Source organism: Gorilla gorilla, chromosome 13 (genome assembly GCF_029281585.2).
Source record: "Gorilla gorilla gorilla isolate KB3781 chromosome 13, NHGRI_mGorGor1-v2.1_pri, whole genome shotgun sequence".
NCBI lineage: Eukaryota > Metazoa > Chordata > Mammalia > Primates > Hominidae > Gorilla > Gorilla gorilla.
This window is the reverse complement of record NC_073237.2, coordinates 55,855,266-55,873,111: the sequence shown is the minus strand read 5'-3', so window position 1 is coordinate 55,873,111 and position 17,846 is coordinate 55,855,266. Positions and strand designations below refer to the sequence as shown.

Here is a 17,846-nt window from a genome sequence, read left to right as displayed (position 1 = left end):
GAGGACATTTTTCCCCCATATCCCTTAACGACTAGAATTAAATCCCTCTATAATGAGTCATTTAGAATACATTTATTTAACAAAGGAAAACAGAAAGTAAACTGACTCCATTGGACAAGTTTGAAAATAATTTTATGAAAACATGTTGAAATTAAAACCAAGTGTTTCTGATTTGTGATTCTACTTGGTTGAGCCCGTAACTTTCATGAATATAATTTCATATACCAATATGAATGCTTAATGTACTAAATAAACAAGTTGTAAAAAATTAATTCTTTTCTGAAATGGTATCCATCACATTGCTTCAGTAGAATCTTTATTGAAAAGAAAGGCCGGTGCAATGCCCAAAAGAAAAAAAAAAAAAAAAAAAAAAGAACACATTCATACTCCGTGTTAATATTTTGCACAATTAGGTAGCATTTTACATTAAAATCTGCAGAAAGCCTAGCAAGAGTTTCCTATTGTGATAAGGGCAAAAACTAAACATGGCCATTTAGTAGGCCCTGATTGATTTAACCATTTTTTCTCTGTGTATTTTCAAATATCAGTAATGCTGAGAACCCAATTCCAACATTTATGATGGCGGCATTCTTAAAATATGGGACATACAATACAAAATCAGCAATTTCTGAACAGTGGTACAACTGCCAGTAATCAATGGTTTTTTAAATTCCTTATTATCCCATGGGCCATTTCAAATAGTTTGTATTTTCCGAATTTCACTCCCTTTTTAATCAATGCATGTGACATTCTGCTGCTGTAAATCTTAATGGAAACTATATAATTTGATCATCATACTACAAAATTACTTTCATTTAAGAAACTATGCTGCCATCAGTAAAAATGCATCTAAATTATTATTTACTGAACTGTAGTAAAAGCCTCGAATTCCACTAAGAAGAGTAGTCAGCATAGAGGAATCAAAGCAGCTTTTCCATTTCAGAACTTTCACAATTGTCAAACAACTGCTTTATCATCATGATGTACTTAAATTCATTTCTACTATTGAATATCACCCTCTACAAAAAGTGTTATTCAATTACGTGGTTCCACAGCACACTGCAGGTCAGCTGTTAATAGCAAAGATGTATTATGATGTGCTTTTATTATTTCTAAGGAGTGAGAAAAATAAAACATTGTATTACAGAACCTCAGTCACAGTCAATGTTTTCATTCATTTGTAAGAACAGGCAATTGAATCCAGAAGCACACAAAAGAGAAAAAAATCTTTTCATGGAGAGTAATTAAAGAAAACTCTTGACTTTACCATCACTAAGCAGTGAACAAATCCACACACACACAAATCTGAAGTTGCATTAATGCAGACATACAACTTTCAAATACCCTTTAGCCAATGTTTGAGTTGCTAAAACACTAGTAATATTCATTCAAGGTGTCTTGTCCTTTAAATACCATTGCTCACCAACAATTTAAATTAAAAAGAGGAAGCATAAAGTTTGGGAATTTTTTCATGAAAGTAAAATTTTTCCTGTAATCCCAGCACTTTGGGAGGCCGAGGCAGGCAGATCACAAGGTCAGGAGTTCGAGACCAGCCTGACCAACATGGTGAAACCCCGTCTCTACCAAAAATACAAAAATTAGCCAGGTGTGGTGATACGTGCCTGTAATCCCAGCTACTCAGGACGCTGAGGCAGGAGAATCACTTGCACCCGGGAGGTGGAGGTTACAGTGAGCCAAGATCATGCCACTGTACTCCAGCCTGGACGACAAAGCAAGACTCCATCTCAAAAAAAAGAAAGTTAAATTTTTATTTTAGTGCCATAATTCAGGGGAAAAAAAAAATAAGAATCTTTTCCATTGCTCTGGGGAGAAACAAAGTATCCAACCATGGAAAGGTAAAAGAGTACATTTAATATTTCAACTCAAGTATTATAATGACAGAAAGAAAATTTCTCTATGTTAATGCATAATAATTTCCCAGCCGGGCTCAGCGGCTCACGCCTGTAATCCCAGCACTCTGGGAGGCCGAGGTGAGCGGATCACTTGAGGTCGGGAGCTTGAAACCAGCCTGACCAACATGGAGAAACCCCATCTCTACCAAAAAAATATAAAATTAGCCGGGCGTGGTGGCACATGCCTCTAATCCAAAGCTACTTGGGAGGCTGAGGCAGGAGAATCACTGGAACCTGGGAGGCGGAGGTTGCAGTGAGCTGAGATCGCGCCATTGCACTCCAGCCTGGGCAACAAGAGTCAAACTCCGTCTCAAATAATAATAATAATAATTTCCCAAAGATTTTGTGCCATTTGCTACATACTGCTCTTCCTTTCTCACCCTTGAATGCCCAATTCTTATGCAATGCATTCCCAGCCCCAAATTATTTTAATCTCCCTGAATACTCTGATGTGTTTACCACAATATTATCTCAGTTACTGCCACCATTAAAAATAGAGTATTCCATATAAAAGTGAGGGTTTGTTTCTCTAAACTATACCTATTTTCATACTTTATTGTAATCTTTATTCTTTTCTCAATGTATTAAATGTCGTTCTGCTTTTTTGAACAACAGAATGATCATTTCCTGATAAATCAGGGTTTATTTATACTGTTTAAGTAAATTCATTTATACATTTGGCTTTAGATCTGATAGAAGGCCTTGGCAGACCACTTTATTTTTTTTAACGTGAGGACTTTCAATTACTTTGTGTCACTTTAGTTTGCTCTCCTACTTTTTGTAGCTTTTGTTCTCATCTACTTTCATAGCTTTTAATTTCCCTGTCAGACGGTTGCTTGGATTTTTCTGGAATTTATCAGTGGGTCAGCAGTTGATCTACGTTTATATAGGACAGCATGGCTGCCAGATAAATAAGCATTTTAGTATGTAAAGTAAAAAAAAAAATGCTCTGAGTGAGGTTTCTGGGCTTTTACTTGAAATAAAGTACTGTGCTTATTTGGTGTGCCTTATCTTCTGTGGTCTTTTTTTTATACTTTTTGCTTCTCAGTTGGATCAGCATAGTTGAGGTTCATGGATTCATTCAACAAACATTTACTGATTACCTACTACGTGAGGTCATGAGAATAAAGAAACAGTATCCCTGTCTTCAGGAAGCTCCAGTTTTGAAGAGATAAAAATAAAGCCAACAAGGACAGTTGGGAGTTTTTTTATAGAAATCTGTAAAGGAGAGCTGCACAAGAGGTTCTCCCTGGGTCTTTAAGAAAAGCCATAATATAAGAGGGGCAATTTTTTGGGTTTTTTTTAGACAGAGTCTTGCTATGTCACCCCAGCTGGAGTGCAGTGGCACAATCTCAGCTCACTGTAACCTCCTGTGTTCAAGCGATTCTCCTGCCTCAGCCTCCCCAGTAGCTGGGATTACAGGCGCCCGCCACTACGCCCAGCGAATTTTTTGTATTTTTAGTAGAGACGGGGTTTCACCATGTTGGCCAGGCCAGTCTCAAACTCCTGATCTTGTGATTCGCCCGCCTCGGCCTCCCAAAGTGTTGGGATTACAGGCGTGAGCCACTGCGCCCAGCCATAAGATATACAATTTAGTTCAGCCTAAAAACAAGAGGAAGGAGGACATTTTGGGGAGAGTTAGCACTACTGAATCAACTGGATTGACTGGAGAAGTTTGTATTATTCATAAAGACAATTTCCAATTATGTAAAGAATTTTAAGCAGTTCACCATAAAAGGGTTCCATCAAATCAGCAGAAGAGCTGGTCAGATACCAAATTATGAAAAAGTACTTGGGGATTATACCAATAGTGAATCTGGAAAACTATTTAGACTTCCTCTTCAGACCAAATATGCAGGATGGTAATACACAGACTATTCTTTGAGGAGATCAGCAGGAAGGTGAAGAAAGATGATAAAGTCTAGAAGCCTAGAAGTTTAAAGTGCTCTTTTTTTGTTAAATGAGTACTTATGATATTACATAAAAAATATTCTGCTTTGAATTGTCTGAGTTAAATGAATATTCCCAGATTCAGAATTCTCTGTTCCACTTCTCCCTTAAAAATTATTCTTTACCCTTTCAGTTCCACCATTCCACCACCTCAGTCTCCCTGATGTCATTAATGTCCCTGCTATTACCAAATCCAATGGACAGGTTCAGATCCATCAACAGCATTTCAGAGCAGCTTTCCTCCAAACCTCTATGCATGCGGCCTCTAGGACACAACCTTCCCTGGATTTTCCTCCAACTCTATTGTTTTTCTTTCTCTTTTCTCCTTTTTCCCCTTGACTTCTCATCCTAACCTCTATTAATTCTATTAACTGGGGAACCCAAAGCTTGGGTCTTGAACCCTACGGCATTGTTATTCTCTTTTTTGTTGACTGTGTCTAATCCCGTGGCTCTGTTACCATTTATATGCTAGCGACTTCCAAGAGAATATCCCCAGCCCACAGTTTTCTGAGTTCTGGATTCAAGTATCAAATCGCTTATCTGGCATCTCCAGAAGGTTATTTAACAGACAGATAAAATTCAATATGTCCCAAACCGAGCTCATGATTCTCCATTCAAGCCAAACAATTCTACCCTCCTCCGAGTGTTTCTTATCAATAAATACTACAATCACCCCAACAGGTGCTCTTAACACAAATCTGGGAGTCATCCTTGACATTTCCTTATATACTCACCCTCAATATATGAGGAAATAATTTACTTCCTCTTGTTTATTCAACCTGCCTACATATTTCTGGCATCCATCCACTTCTCCCCAATTCCACAGCCACCGTAAGAGTAGGCGCCAGCATTCTCTCTCACCTGATCAACCACTCTTCCCTTGATGAACACTGACTTTACAGAGCAGACAAAGTTCATACTCCACACCACAGCCAGCAACGTTGTGCAGGGTTGGCTGCCTTCCCCCCTCCCACTCCATCCTCTGCATCTCCCTACACACTCCCTAAACTCCAGCCGAATTGGTTTCCTCTCAGTAATAGAATCTCAGTAGGCATTTCTGAATGAATGACTGAAGAAAGGAAGGAAGGAGTTACAGGGAAGGAGGAAAGCAGAGTAGGAAGGAGGATGGGAAGAAGGAAAAAAAGGAATAGGCTTAAGGTCATTAAAAAGAAAATCTGTTCCTGGAATCAGAAAATCTGAGTTTGAGTCCTAGCTCATTACTACTTAGAGTATCATGAACTTGAAAATGGACATAATGTCTCCCTTACAGGGGATGCATTAAAGGTTAAGTGAGGTGATGTGTATGAAAGTTGTCTGTACACTATCAAAGCACTGTACAAACAGAATATGGAAGCTCAAGACATGTAAAATACCCGAGGAGCCTATCATAGAGATAATGCAATTTAGATGGTAAAAAGAAATGAGGTGAGTGGATCATGAGGTCAGGAGTCGAAGACCAGTCTGGCCAAATCTCTACTAAAAATACAAAAAAAAAAAAAAAAAAAAAAAAAAAATTAGCCGGGTGTGGTGGTGTGTGCACCTGTAATCCCAGCTACGTGGGACGCTGAGGCAGGAGAATCATGTGAACCCGGGAGGTGGAGGTTGCAGTGAGCCAAGATCATGCCATTGCACTCTAGCCCGGGCGATAGAGCAAGACTCCTTAAAAATATAAAAAATACATTAAAAAAAAAATAAAGAAAAGAAAAAAGAAAAGAAAGTTCAATGGCTCTCAATCTTTTTCTCCCTCTCTCTATTGTTCACAAGTCATAACTGTATAAATTCATCATATCCATGTAAAACAGGTTATAACACACTTCTATCTGAGCCTCTCCTTATATTACTGCAATTTTCAATAAGTTTAAAAAAAGGGCTCAGCCTTGACCACTCCCTGACCCAAGGATTATCAAATTTGTGTAATTCTCACAAGAAAAATATATTATTCCCTTAATGAGCATGATCACTTTCCTAAATTTTTGTTGTTGTTACTGTTGTTGTTTTGTTTTTTGAGATGGTCTCGCTTGTTACCCAGACTGGAGTGCAGTGGCACCATCTTGGCTCACTGCAACCTCCGCCTCTGGGATTCTGTGATTCTCCTGCCTCAGCCTCCCGTGTAGCTGGGATTACAGGCACCTGCTACCACGCCCAGCTAATTTCTGTACCTAAATTTGTTTTGAAAGAAAAGTATTCTATAATTTTAACAAATGCAGAGGAGCACATACAAGAAACAAATTCCCAGAAGTTAAGGTATCAAGTAATACTAGTTTTGGATTTTGAATTATTTCCTGATTACTTGGGAACATCATTTTCCATTTCTAAACCAACATTTCCTTGTCTCTTAAAATTCATAAGAAGCAACAGCAAAGAAGATATAAAAGATATATCTGCTTCTTAACTTAGCAGTTAAACACATAACAAATTGAGAATAAAAAATAATTTATCATATTCACATGAAATAGTTTTAAAGGAAGCACATGCATGTCTTGGTAGAAAATGTCTTTATAATTATGTATCACATGTTTATTACTTACTAGATTAAAACAGTAGTAATAATAATCTACTGCTGATATAGTAAAGGCAATTCCCTAGGTGTTTCTTTTGGTAATAGCACCTAGCATTTTTATTTGTTAAGTGTATTTTTCCATGAGCAGAGTTCTCTGAAAGCTCTATCAACAGTAATAAAAATGGCCAACTGTGATTCGGAGCATTTAGTCAGCACTGTATCCATATGTGTAAATTCCAAGCCAGGCATTCATTTCAACTCAATTCTGCTGCTTCACTACTGCTATCTTGTCGACCAGAAAAGTACAGGACTCAAATTCTCCCAAGGAACTGCCAGACTCACTTAGGCCAAGCAAAGGAGAAAAGAAGCCAATTATGAATTTTATTACTTCCACAATTCTCCTCAAGAGAAACATTATAAGAAAGAACACTGAATTAAAAAAAAGAAAACCGCCTCGTTTCCAAGGGATCTTGATCAAACCAAGCTTACTACAGAAGTTCTTCTGAAATTAGATATAATAGGATTTTCAGGGAGGTTTGATATTTATCCCAAGGTAAAACAACTTCTTACCGCTTTACCTTTCCTTTATTTAGTCTGACTCGAATATTATTGTAGTTATTGGATTAGAGATTCATTTTAAAAAGCAACTTTTCAGACTTGAAATAGCTTTATGAAAACATCTCACATTTCAGCAGCTAAAGACAAGTGTTCATGGTTTTGCCAATTCAATTCACTAGAAGCCATCTAAGTCTGCATGGTCTCTCTTTTTTTTCCTTCCCCTACTGTGGCTTTGAAGTTTAAAAAGAACTTCATATATTTAGGAAACAGAGCGATTATCCCAAGGCTCTGAACTTGAGCTTAAGAAAAAAAAGCGCTCATCTCAGGAGCAGAGATGTGTGAGCATATGTCAGGCAGGAATGCATGTCAGAGTCCTTTGATGGAAATTCACAGTCTCAGAGATGTACCCAAGCAAAGCACAACAAACAATGAAAGCTAATTGCCAGAGTCAGGGTTGTCTTCATAATGGATTGCATCCGCATAGCTTGGCGTCCAGTGTTAATTAACCACAGCCAGGTTGGGATTGCTTCCTGATTTCACTGCAGCATGCCTCTGAAGCAACAGCAATGTCCACAGGTTAGCATTATCCTCCCGTGCCACTGTCCCCGCTGGACAGCACAAAACACCACAAATGAAGAGGTGAATGAAGAACTGAAATGGCAGTTCTTATGGGATCAAACAGAAAAGCACTGAGTTTTACTATTTTATTACTTCCTTTAGCAGGGATCAGCTCCAATCAATTAATGATTTAATTACCTAGACTAATTAAGATAATGAACAACAGCAAGCCTACAATCAATTAGCTTTATCCAAACTTTCTATTTTGAGTATAGGACCTTAAGGACTATACTCTATGTCTTTGTTGCAGCAATAAAATATGTGGGTATATTACGGAACTGCCAGGGATGTAGTCACTCCCAACCTTAAGCAAACATACAAGGTCACTTGAATAATTCTTTGGTGACAGAAGGTTGTGAAAGGATGTTACCTGGATGGGCAATGGATATTTCTCCATCAGAAATGCAGATCTTCAATTGAATTATGTCTCTCAAAAGCAAGTAATGGACCAAAGACAGGAACATGCCCTTTTGGTCAGCCAGCTTCTGTGATTTGAGTTACTTCAGAGTAACCGTGTAAAAATAAAAAGCCCCTTTCAAAAATCCAGCAGAAAGTAGCAGTGTTTCTTGATTACATTGTTCTTGGGACAAAGTGTTCCTTAAATTACTTAGCATGGGCTAAGAAATTCATATATTTCCTAAGAAAGAAGTACAGACAAGAAGCAGGCAGTTAGGGAGGTGGGTAATATAAGTTCTAGTTTTTCCTTTCCATCTGTTACATCTACTTTGAAATTTAAGGCTTAATGATCTGATTCCCTAATTATATTGGGTGTTCCTCACAGAGAGAAAAGGTCTCCTACTATTGTGTTTAACCATGGCCACTACTAAAGTATAATCTATTATTGTGTACAATAAATATTTTTCAATAACCTTTTCCTCAAGCAAGAAACCATATAATGCATACCACAGTGTTCACATCTGTCATCTCCCAGGTACCACATCTCTCGGCTTACCTATACTGGTTGTGTATTGTCTCTCTCAGAATAAAAATGATCATAGTGCAAGTTTCCTTGTATGTGCCAGCAGTATGGCACTATGCTTTTAGGGGAATGTCAAACTTGCCCATGGATAAAAGGCATTAAGATTTTATACCTCACAGGCTAAGCTAGCTCTGCACCATGCAAGAAAACTGACTCACTTTCCAAATGCCTTCTAAGGCACCTCTGAAATAAAGGGGAAATCTCCATCCAACAAAAATGGATGCCGTGTATAAAATTTATATCTGTTCTTTGTTCAGCCAACCAGTTATTGAGAGTATACCATGTCTCAGGCAATGTGCAAATAGAACATAGAAAAAGTTATTTAATATCACCTCATGTCTGTTAGAGTGGTTATTATCAAATAACAAAAGGTAGGTGTTGGTGAGGATGTGGAGAAAAGGGAACCCATACACGCTACTGGTGGAAATGTAAATTAGTACAGCCATTATAGAAAACAGTACGGAAGTTCCTTAAATATGAAAAATGAAGCTACCAGCCGGGTGCAGTGGCTCACACCTGTAATCCTAGCACTTTGGGAGGCCGAGGTGGGCGGATCAGCTAGGGTCAGGAGTTCGAGACCAGCCTGACCAACATGGTGAAACCCCGTCTCTACCAAAAAAATACAAAAAAATTAGCTGGGCATCGTGGTGGGCACCTGTAATCCCAGCTACTCAGGAGACTGAGGCAGAAGAATCACTTGAACTTGGGAATCGGAGGTTGCAGTGAGCCCAGATCGCACCAGTGCACTCCAGCCTGGGTGACAAGAGCGAGACTCTGTCTCACAAAAAAAAAAAAAAAAAAAAAAAGTAGAGCTACCATGTGATCCAGCAATCCCACTACTAGGTCTATATATTCAAAGGAAATGAAATAGGTATGTCAAAGAGATGTGTACATTCCCCTGTTTATTGCTGTAATACATTAGCCAAGATGTGGAGGCAACCTAAGTGTCCATCAATGGATGAATGAATAAAGAAAACGTCCTATTATGTACACAGTGAAATCCTACTCAGCCTTTAAAAAAAGAATGAAATGCTGTCATTTGCAACAACATGGATGAGTCTGGAGACCATTATGGCAAGTGAAGTAAGCCAGGCACAAAAAGACAAATACTCCATGATCTCACTCATATATGGGATCTGAAAAACTGATTTCATAGAAGTAGAAAGTGGCTATCAGAGGCTGGGTAGGGGGTTGGGAGGGGTTGGGGAGATGTTGGTCAAAGGACACAAAATTTTCCTTAAGAGGAATAAGTTCAACAGATCTACTGTACAACATGGTGACTACAGAAAATGTGATACTGCATTCTTCAAAAATGCTAACAGAGGCCAGGCGCAGTGGCTCACGCCTGTAATCCCAGCACTTTGGGAGGCTGAGGCGGGCAGATCACGAGGTCAGGAGATCGAGACCATCCTGGCTAACACAGTGAAACCCTGTCTCTACTAAAAAATACAAAAAATTAGCTGTGCCTGGTGGCAGGCACCTGTAGTCCCAGCTACTCGGGAGGCTGAGGCAGGAGAATGGCATGAACCCAGGAGGCAGAGCTTGCAGTGAGCCAGGATCACACCACTGCACTCCAGCCTGGGCAACAGAGCGAGACTAAATCTCAAAAAAAAAAAAAGAAAAAGAAAAAGAAAAATGCTAACAGAATGGATGTAAAGTGTTCTCGTAACAAAAATTATAATTACATGAGGTAACACATTGGCTACTTAGCCAAATTTAGTCATTCTACAACATATACATTAAAATATCCAGTTATATTCAGTAAATACATATAATGTTATCTGTCAATATGAAAAAATTAAAATAAAAAAGAAATCATTTAGATCCTAATGGAAGAGTCAGTCTACATAATCAAATACAGGAATCAAAGAGGAAAAAAGTGACTAGAGTTATAAAATATGTTCGGTGTGCTAAGGGAGAGGTAAATAGGGCATCTTTAAGTGCAATAAAGATGGGCAAATGAAGATAATAGAGAGTGCCTCAGGAATTAAGCATGTGATCTCTGAAGTCAGACAACCTAGGTATGAATCACAGCTTATTATTTATTATGAACAAACAGCGAACAACTACGGACAAATTACTTAACCCCTGCAAACTACAATTTACCCTATCTTAAAGTCTAGGCTAATAAGGGTTCCTAAAACACAGGATTGTTACTAAATAATCTGCGTGAAGCATAGTGCAGGCACATCCTAAGTGCCCAATAAATATTAGCTCTTTGTTACTAATATTAGAAGCTTTTTTCCTGGCAATAGTGGACAACATATGTTCCTGGTAATGAGCTATAACCCTTTGCAAGAAAGCAAATTTCTGAAAGACTTGGCTCTCTTAAAGGTCTCAGGGTCAAGTACATTCAGCTCATGTTCATTAGCTAATAACATTCACAAGGTAAATCAAGAGGATATTAAAAAAATAAGGCCATGCAGGGTGGCTTATGCCTATAATCCTAGCACTTTGGGAAGCCAAGGCGGTGGATCACTTGAGCCCATGAGCTTGAGACCAGCCTGTGCAACATGGCAAAACCCCGTCTCTACAAAAAAAATACAAAAATTAGCAAGGAATGGTGGCAGGCGCCTATACTCCTAGCTACTCAGGAGGCTGAGGTGGGAGGATCACCTGAGCCCAACAGGTCGAGGCTGAGGTTAGCAGTGATTGTGCCACTGCACTCCAGCCTGGGTGACAGAGTGAGACCTTGTCTCAAAAAATAAATAAATAAAAATAACAATAATAATAACAGTAATAGGATATCAAAAATGTGCCCTTTCATAATTATAAATGAGTTTTTATGTCAGAATTAACAATTAACGATTTTATATCAGAAATAATAATTAGAATAATCTAAATACTTTAGGTAAGTCTTATTAAAAAGACTTTATTTCTGAGAACTTTACATATGAAGGGCCTTCAAACATTTAGTGTTCACAGAATTATTCTCAGGATCTCCATCAAACGAATAAAACTAGCCTTAAACTTTAGGCTGAAATAAAAATTCACCTTGGTAAGCACTTTGATTATCAAAATATATTGCTTTCAAGTAACATTTCTACTAAGTTTGGGAAATTAATGTAAACTCCATGTGTTCTTATGTAATTAATGCTAGATGTGAAAATATCTTACTTTATTTTAATGTCAGATATCCAAAATGTCCAATTTATAGTAACATTTAATGTTATTTCATGCCATAACTCAACATAATTAATTAACTGGTTGTTAAATATCATTATAAAACACTGTAAGAACTCACTACCAATATATATGTAAGATAATAATATATTTCATCAGCAATATAAAATAATTGTCGGTAATTAAGGAAGCTCATTTAGTTCTAGTAATAGTTTATTCAAACATATAATTATACAGTATAGCTAACAAGTACGCCTTTTAATCAAATATATAATTATTAAAATATTCTTGAGGGATATAATTGGCATATTATAAATATATTTCTATCATGACTACTTAAACCTCAATAAATGTACCTTTAAAAAGGCCTTGATTTAATTAGCATACAGTAACTCTCTCCTTGAAATGAAATTAAGTCCTTAAGAAAAACAACTAATATGAAGCATAATCTTATATTACTCAAATTACTAAATCTTGCCAAGCAAAAATAATAATAAAAACCCTTCGAGAGCTCATTTACCAAAAATACAAAGATCACATGTCTCCAAGCAATAATTCTCAGCCTGATTGCCCAGCAGGACCATGTAGGGAGCTTTTATGAAATCTATTAGCCCAGACCCCATCTACAGAGATTCTGATTAGGTTGGTTGGGAGGTGGGCCCAGGTATCTGTGGTTTTTGCTTTTTAGAAAGTCCATAAACCACCACACCAGAGACTCATAAAACGTATTTCTCCCAGCCCATAAATGTTTATTGTAGCTGCATTCATAATCACCATATATTTGAAATAACCCAAATGAATAAATAAAACTGTGATATGGATATAATGCTACGCAAGCAATGATCTATTGATTTATGCAACAACATGGATGAATCTTAAATGCATTTTGCTCAGTGAAAGAAGCCAGACCCAAAAGGCTACATATTGTGGCAGTGTGAGGGAAATTCTGAAGTGAAGGAACTGCTATATGTAATTGTAGTAATGAATACATAACTATACATCTGTCAAGACTCATACAACAGTACACCACAAAGAGTGGATTTTACTCTATATAAATTTTTTTAAATCGACCAAGAAGTAGAGGAGGGAGGGAGATGCAATGCAGAGTGTGACAAATGAAATAACTGTCTTACAAATGTATCACATAACTATATTGAAGGAGACAGGGATGGAGCTGTCCTTAGTAATTTTGGTAAACAGTCTTTTGGCTGCATATTGTAAGAGTAAAGACAGCCTATATCAACAGTATTTTCTTGTTCTGAATGAAAAAGAAGTCATTATTTATTACAAATATTTAGTTTACTGTATATCAATTGTGTGATTGTCTTTAACAATGAACAACACTAAACAATCTTAAAATCTGAAAGGTTTTGTAAAAACTTTTTACTGGTGTTATTTTCGTCACTATGTGCCTTTTTTTTTTTCTTTTTGGACAGAAGCTGGGCAGGATGAGCATGTAAAGGCTTCTTCAAAGTGTGAAAGTGGACGGATACTGCCTCCAGGACCCAGAACAACAGTCATTTACAAAGCTAAAGACAGAATGCACTGAAAATACAGCAGTTTTAGAGGTAGTTCCAGCAGGGGATAATTTATCTAATCAAACAGCTGATCTCCTACATATTCTACTGTATTCAGTCTTTTCATGTTAATAAAATTTGAATATGCAAAGATCGTATCAATTCTTTTTTGGGGGGTGGGGGGGATGGACTATCCCTCCTTGTTGCCCAGGCTGGAGTGCAGTGGCGCGATCTTGGCTCACTGCAACCTCCGCCTCCCGGGTTCACGTGATTCTCCTGTCTCAGCCTCCCGAGTAGCTGGGGCCACAGGCACCCGCCACCACGCCTGACTAATTTTTGTATTTTTAGTAGAGACGGGGTTTCACCATGTTGGCCAGGCTGGTCTCAAACTCCTGACCTCAGGTGATCCCCCTGCCTCGGCCTCCCAAAGTGCTAGGATTACAGGCGTGAGCCACCGCGCCCAGCCTGATTCTTTAATATGCTACAAATCTCAAAATAAAAATCTCAGAAATCTAGGTATGTGTGTGTGCTTTTTATTTATAAAACAGAATCTGAGAGGATTAAAAAGACTTAAAAACAACAACAACGATAACAAAACACAACTTCTCCTGCATAACTGTCAGTGCCAGAATTTCAGGGTCAAACATTTGATCTGAAATTTGGTATCCAGTTTGCTCCTAAACTGAGTCTCCAATTGTCCACTTAAAATCTTTATCCACTGAGCTTTTGCGGGTGGTGGCGAGCACGGAGAGGACGCCATGAAGGCCTCGGGCACACTACGAGAGTACAAGGTAGTGGGTCGCTGCCTGCCCACCCCCAAATGCCACACACCGCCCTTCTACCGCATGCGAATCTTTGCACCTAATCACGTCGTCGCCAAGTCCCGCTTCCGGTACTTCGTATCTCAGTTAAAGAAAATGAAGAAGTCTTCAGGGGAGATTGTCTACTGTGGTCAGGTGTTTGAGAAGTCCCCCCTGCGGGTGAAGAACTTCGGGATCTGGCTGCGCTATGACTCCCGGAGCGGCACTCACAACATGTACCGGGAATACCGGGACCTGACCACCGCAGGCGCTGTCACCCAGTGCTACCGAGACATGGGTGCCCGGCACCGCGCCCGGGCCCACTCCATTCAGATCATGATGGTGGAAGAGATCGCGGCCAGCAAGTGACGCCGGCAGGCTGTCAAGCAGTTCCACGACTCCAAGATCAAGTTCCCGCTGCCCCACCGGGTCCTGCGCCTTCAGCACAAGCCACGATTCACCACCAAGAGGCCCAACACCTTCTTCTAGGTGCAGGGCCCTCGCCCGGGTGTGCCCCAAATAAACTCAGGAACGCCCCGGTGGGGGGAAAAAAAAAAATCTTTATCCACTGACACATAACTTGGAGGACTATGGTGAGAATTAGTGAGGCCTGACCTGTCTGGTACACAGTGACTCAATTTCAGGCTTTGAATCAGTTAATCCTATCAGAATGCTACAAGTCAGAGTATCCTGGCAAGAAATTTACTATTGGCCATAATAATGAATAACGGCCCTAATTAAAGCCTAAGGTGGATCAGATGAGAAACGGGTCACAAACCTAAAGAGATGATCTATATAATCTACTTGTTCTTGGACATCCATCACTTCAGGAGAAAATTTTTGTCTCAGTTATCAGTGCCATCAAGAGCAATGATTATTTTCCATATTGTAATCAGAGTAATCCTAACAAAGCACAAATATAATCGTCTTTACCTTTCCCCTTTAACAGCTTATTGGTTTTTTTTTGTTTTGTTTTGTTTTGTTTTTTTATCACAGCCTCCTTTATTCTGCCCTTTGCAGACACTAGTAATATTCCTTTGAGCCTTGGCACAAGCTGTTTTTTCTGCCTGTTGGCTCTTAAATCCCAACATCACTAGCAAACTCCTAAATACTCCTGTTGCTTCCAGGAAGCCTGACCTCCAGAGTAGCTTGGTGCGCAGTAGAATACCTCCCCATTATAGGATCTCTGTGCAAGGTTTTTCTCCTAATCCTTTACATTTCCTCCATTCATTCCCCTTGCTATTCCTAGAATCTGCCAGTCAAGATCCTGCCCTAGGGTCTTTGGACTGGCTGTTTTCCTGGCCTGGAATACTCCTCCCCATGGCTAACTTCCCTACCTCCTTCAAATCTTTGCTTAAATGTCACTTTCTCACTGACCTGACTACCCAATTTAAAACCACATCTGAACCCCTACCCACCCCCATCATGCACTCTCCTGATTTCCCTTACTCTGGTCTTTCTCCCACCATAATACTTAGGTCACCTTTGAACACATAATATACTTTCCTATTTATCAATTGTATTGTTTATTATATTGTATTTATTGTTCTATTTCATAATTTAGAGTCCCCTAGAATGTGACCTTAATGGTGCAAGATTTCTTTTTTTTTTTTTGTCTGTCTTGGTCACTGTTGTATCTCAAAAGCCTAGAATAAAAAGAATATCTCTGAAATGAATGAGTTGCTTAAGGACCTATATACAAGACATTCAAGAAGAAAGAGAGAAAGCTCACACTTCCAGGACCTGAACAATATCTGTGAGTTAAAATGTGAATGCAGAAAAGATCTATGGAAAAAAAAATAGCTGCTGTAAATTTAAGGTAGCAAATTAGAAGGTGTCATCAACTAAGCTCAGCAGAAAAAGCAAATCCTACAGCTACATCGACCAATTATGAGCCTCTAATCACTGCCAGGACCTCACACACATTATCCCAGTTAATTCTCACACAACACATAACAACTGCAGGATGAGGTTCTCACACCCATTTCGCAGATGAGCAACCTAAGATTAGCCTGGAAGCTACAGGAGTGCACAGACCCTATCCGTTCCCATCTTGCCATCACACCACCAGCATCCAGCGATATGCTGGCGGGCAGTAGGTGTAGAATATATAGAAGCTGCATAAAATTAAAAAATATATATGCTCAGAGAGGTTAACAAACTTGACCAAGACCACTTATCCAATAATAGCAAAATACAGGATTTGAACTCAGATCATTTTATTTAAAAACCAATGCTCTTCCCACCACACCATATTTCTTCTAACTAAAGTTATAAAACATATACGGACCTACAAAAATGCAAGTCAGGCCAACGATCTACCACAGTCATTCCTCAGGGCCTCTTAACAGAGAAAAATATAAATTGATATTCCTAATTAGTGTCACCTCAATAATCAAGCAACAATCATGTTTCATTTGATCTCTTTAATATTGAGACAGGCAAAGTACATTCTAGAGACAATTACAACAAAATAGATAAGTTTAAAGTTTAGCACCAAATGTTTAGCCTTCAGACAATTCAAAAGTCATTTTCACAGAAATAGTACACAGACATTACAGTATGAGTAAATTCCTGCTTCTACTTAGCTGCTCACTTGGGCAGTGCCCTTTGGAGCACTGGCCTTTGAAATGCTAATTCACTGGCTGAACTACTGTTCACCTGCTCTTTAGCCTTAACAGGTCTGTGGCTTCACATTGGGTAGCCACAGCAGTCCCTAAGAGAAAAAAGGAGCTCCAGCAACCAAGATATTTAATTGCAAAAACCACGATTACTTTTGCACCAACCTAATAACCTAATAACTTGACTCCAGAGGATAGATGAAACCAGGAGAAGAGAGGGGGAGCCTCTCTCCCCAGCCTTGGGCTAGGAGACACCTAAGGTTTGTAAACCTGGCATTGTTAGAACCTACAAGGAGAACCAAAGGATTTAAATGAATAATTCATCATCCCAAATTCACACTCACTAGAAGCATCTATGTAATTGTGGTTAAAGTACTTCAAATGTGTCCTTCTGCTTCATATTTTAGTTTAAGATACCAGGTAATAGGATCCATTCTCTAATTCACTTTACACAAACAGAATCAGCCCAAATGTTTGCTGCCAATTCTTTCTTACATTTCCTATTGTTAAGCACAGAAATGGCTGGAAACTGCCAGTATTGAGAAATTTTATTCATTTCAATTCTACAAATTTCTAGAGGCCCTACACAGAGATTGAAAGCCTGTAGTCGCAGACGAGATCCATCCCAAAGATGTACTTCCTTTAGCCTCAATATTATTGTTACTTAATGATTTCTGATTCAAGCCAGTATGTAAAACCTAGGGATGGTTCACATACAAACCTAGATTTTAAGCTTCACTAGGAAAATCAAAGGATCCGGAGCATGCACTCCCAAGTAGGAAGAAGAGAATGGGTGGTGGCTTCCCTCATGAGATACAACACAAACTTTTGAAACAGTTGAACTGGCCTACCTCAATAATGAATTTTACTTTCCTGGTCACTGGCTGTATGGAAGGCCCAGTATTGGAATGTAGGGGGTTGGGGGTGAGACAGAATCTGAGATGAATAAATAAACTTGTATGAGAATTGAAAATTTTAGGCTGGGCACTCTGGGAGGCTAAGGGGAGCAAATAGCTTAAGCCCAAGAGTACAAGACCAGCCTAGACAACGTGGCAAAACCCCCTGTCTACAAAAAAATACAAAAAATTAACCAGGCATGGTGGCAAGTGCCTGTAATCCCAGCTACTGGGGAGGCTGATGTCCTTGAGCCCAGAAGGCAGGGGTTGCACCTGTACCCCATCCTGGGTGACAGAGTGTGTCACTGTCTCAAAAAAGAATGAAAGAAAGAAAAGTTAGACAAATACATCTAAAAGTAACATATGAAAAC

General features: G+C 38.9%; 1 protein-coding gene and 1 pseudogene across 44 annotated transcripts in view; one reads left to right on the top strand and one right to left on the bottom strand.

Moving 5' to 3' along the window:
• PTPRD (protein tyrosine phosphatase receptor type D) overlaps positions 1-17,846 on the bottom strand; it is a 2,298,568-nt gene that overhangs the window by 387,346 nt on the left and 1,893,376 nt on the right. The window lies entirely within an intron of this gene.
• Positions 13,889-14,495, top strand: LOC101136297 (large ribosomal subunit protein eL20-like; annotated as a pseudogene).